General features: G+C 53.5%; 1 protein-coding gene across 1 annotated transcript in view; it reads right to left on the minus strand.

Annotated features, from left to right (window-relative positions):
* The window catches only part of COBL (cordon-bleu WH2 repeat protein), a gene marked incomplete at its 5' end in the record, with an annotated part of 282,023 nt that overhangs the window by 68,357 nt on the left and 209,737 nt on the right, over positions 1-3,929 (minus strand).

The following is a 3,929-nucleotide window of genomic DNA, read 5'->3' on the forward strand; positions in this document are numbered from 1 at the left end:
AGAGCCCAAAGAAAGAAAGTGAGGTCGCTCAGTTGTGTCCAACTCTCTGCAACCCCATGGACTGTAGCCTACCAACTTTCTCCATCCGTGAGATTTTCCAGGCAAGAGTACCAGAGTGGGTACTCTTGAGTACCAGGTTGGGTACTCCCCAACCCAGGGATCGAACCTGGGTCTCCCGCATTGCGGGCAGACGCTTTACCCTCTGAGCCACCAGGGAAGTTTCAAAGAAAAGCGCAGGAGCCCCAGGTAAGCGTGGCACTCGGCTAGCACACACCTCCTTTAGTGCGCCTTTGTTCTGGGTCAGCATGATCTTAATAGCCACGGGCCAAGTGCTGCTCAAAGTTTAAGCATCACAATGGGAAGGAAGGTCTGTCCCTGCTCAGGGCCTGGGGCCCAGCTGTTGCTCACATCAGCTGGCAGAAGGCCAGGGATGGACGGGAGGCTTGAGAGCAGTGACATGAACACCAGTAAAGGCGTGAGGACAGCAACCAAGACCAGGGACAGGGAGATGGCTTGCACAGAAGGCTCTGGAGCAGGTGAGATCACAATTGAGGGTGTGGTGCAGAGGACCTATTTCGTATCTTCTCACTTCCCAGGTGGTGCTGGTGCTGAGGAATTTGCCTGCCAGTGCAGGAGGCACAAGAGACTGGGGTTTGATCCCTGAGTCGGTAAGCTCCCCTGGAGAAGAAAATGGCAACCCACTCCAATATTCTTGCCTAGAGGATCCCATGGAGAGAAGAGCCTGGCAGGCTACAGCACATGGGGTCTCAAAGAGTCAGGCACGACTGAGTGCACACGCATGCACACTCTCTACCACCTTCTCACATCTGCCTGAAAAGCCATTGTTACTGATTCGCCGCTACTTAACTCTCTCCGTCCTATCTTTGGTTGTGCTGACTGGTTTTCAAGAAAACATACTTCACTTCTTTGTAACAACCTAGGTGGAGACACCAACCAGGGTACAGATCACAAAGAAGGTGCACAGCAGAAGGGGTCTGGGGGGAGCTTCCAGCACAGCAGGAGCAAAGTGCAGGGAGTGGCCAGCAGAGACTGAAGGTCAAAGACACCTAATGTCGGCTGCTGGACCTGGGAGACTGGGGCCAGTGGCAAAGCTGCTTCAGGCTCAGCTTCCTCCTCACTGGCTTTCCCCAGACAGCAGAGAGCGAGATCTCACCTGGCCTCCAGGTGGTCAGGTCTTGTTTGCACCACAGACACATTGTTTCTCAGAGAGAACACAGGTCTAACATTGAACTCAGGAGGAAACACACCAGCGTGTGTGGCTGGCATCCGAACGTCCCTACTGAGCTCCCACGACTATAAATAAGTGGACGTCTAAGGAGAGCACAGGTGAGGTGTGTGTGCCGACGGGGTAAAATCACACCCAGTACGTTATGTGCCAACAACCCACGGTGCCCTGGAGACAGGCTAAGAGCAGTACCCAGATTTCAGCATGATGTAAGAAAATCAAACAAATGATAACAAAGGATTCTTTTTCTTTCACTTATTAAAAGACCTGAATCAAAGCCGGTGAATTGCTTTCTCCCTGGCTGAGTGGTCGATTCCAGTTTTTCACACTGTAAACAATGCTCAGCAGAGTCCTGCTAATTAGGTAAGTAAATGCTTCAAAGTGGATGCCTTAACTCCCGGGGCACCCACGGCTGGTGGTGGTGGGGCAGGAGGCAGGGCCGGGGCAGAAGGCGCAGGGCTCTGGGTGGTCCTAGCATGAATGGGCCCTTCTCTCTGCACCCCCTGTGGCTCTATGCTCTCTTCCTGGCATCTCTGTGAGCGTGTCTGAGAGGACGAGCAAGAGGGAGGGCAGGGGAAGTCCCCTGGACAGGCATGTGGGGAGACTAAGGTGTGCAACTGACCCAGGACTGAGAAGGGGATGGGGCCTCCAGACGGGAACACAAGGGACCTTCCCTTCTGTCTGGTGCGGGTCCAACCTCTGCACAGACCTTTGTCTCAAAGGCTCCCAAGGGTGGGCGGAGTGTGGCTCCTCAGCACTGGAGGGACGCAGGAACAAACTCTTCTCCAGGATGACGCAGCTTTTAACAAGCTGGGGACTTGGTCATCCAGTGGTTAGAACTCCGTCCTGGAAATGCCCAGGCACAGGTTCAACCCTGGGCGGAGAACTACGATCCCACCTGCCATGTGGCATGGCCAAAACAAAAGAAAAGCAGCTGCTAAATCTTGTCCCATGTGCCTGGCAGATGCCACACATGCCAACACCACCCTCAAACCCAGGCAGGCTGGGGGAGACTGAGGTCTGAAGGCTGACAGAAGTCAGGTGTACGCCTGGCTCTCCCACCCAGTGTGCGCCCCCGGGCGGTGGCCCCTCCTCGCTGCCAGGGGCCCCGCTCTCCACCCAGTCCTTCCTCCCACTGGCTCCCCAGGGAGGACAATCCATGGAAGTAAGGATGGCAGCCACAAGAGCAGCCACTGAAAACTTGGGCCCTGGCATGCGGAGCTTCAAACCCACCCTCTTCAGGGATGAAACAGCCCTGGAGCTGTCCAAGCCTCAGTTGTCATCTTTCTGACTCATCTGTCTAATCCTCCATTTTTGAATCCCCTACAAACTTCATTTGCATTTGGAAGTAGGTCCAATGTCAAGATGATCAAACGTATTTTGAGGATGAAAAAGAAGTCTTTTGTGAAAAGAGATAAAATGAATCAGGATTATTTTGCCTAGAGAAAGTTGGTAAGTAATTCAACAATTATCTTCTCTACCCAGAAGCTGGCAGGGAGCTAGCTGTCATTTCCAAGGAAGATAGAAAAAGATCAAGTGGTTGGATGGTGGAAAAGGATGAACTTCCTAAGCAGAGGGCTGCAGAGCTCATGTGGGACATAGGCATCAGCTGCTCCCCGGGTGGAATGCACAGAGGCATTATGCTGTTGGGAAAATGCAACCCTGGAGGGTACCTGGTTTATAAATACGCATCCTGTATAGCTCAGGAGCCCTGAAGTAGGGACACACACAGGCTCAATATATGGACAATGCCCTCTGTGTGTGTGTGTGTGTTACTGATGCTTAGTCACTAAGTCACACCTGACTCTTTGCAACCCCATGGACTGCAGCCCAACAGGCTCCTCTGGCCATGGGATTTCCCAGGCAAGAATACTGGAGTGGGTTGCCATCTCCTTCTCCAGGGGATCTTCCTGACCCAGGGATCAAACCTGCGTCTCCTGCATTGGCAGGTGGATTCTTTACCACTGAGCCACCAGGAAATCCTGTACGTATGTGTAGGTATATATAAAGAACTTAGGCCTGTCTGGAAGCAGGGATGCTCTACATGGTGTTTGTTAAAATTCAAAAGAAATCCCAGGAAACAAGAAAGGATGATCTCAGACGAGGTGTGACAGGAAGCAGAAACAAAACCAGCCTTCGACTCTGGCTGTTGCTAGACTCAAATCAAGCTGGTCCCCTCCTGGGGCCTCAGCCTCCCCTTCTTTAGGACTAATGTTTGGCCACTGGGTTCACAGACTCTAATGGGTAAGTCCCCGTCCATCTCTGGAGCACAGCCCCCTGCCCACCGGCATTCACAGCCGGCCGCAGCGGGCTCACCACCACGGCCGGTGTGACCGCATCATCGCTGTGCTACGCTGACCTGGCCACTGGCGAGCATTCTGAGGCCGGTTCTAATTCGAGGAACATTTCTCTGCTCCCGGCTGGCTGCCTCGGCCCACAGGATACAGTTTTGGCTGAACTCTAACCGCGCTCTGAATGATTAATGGGTTAAATAATGTTACACGGGTGCCTGCCGGGCATCCAAGGTGCGTTCACTGTTAACCAGACACACTGCGTCGAGCCGTTAGCAAGGAAAGCCGGAGGGGAGAGACACACACATCCCCAGGCAAGAACGGAAAGTCTGGAAACCCAGCCCCGACACCAGAGACGGCAGAGACGAGGTGTCGACACGGAGGGAAGCAAG

The sequence above is a fragment of the Bison bison genome, unplaced genomic scaffold, assembly GCF_000754665.1.
Source record: "Bison bison bison isolate TAMUID 2011002044 unplaced genomic scaffold, Bison_UMD1.0 scf7180017864522, whole genome shotgun sequence".
Taxonomy (NCBI): domain Eukaryota; kingdom Metazoa; phylum Chordata; class Mammalia; order Artiodactyla; family Bovidae; genus Bison; species Bison bison.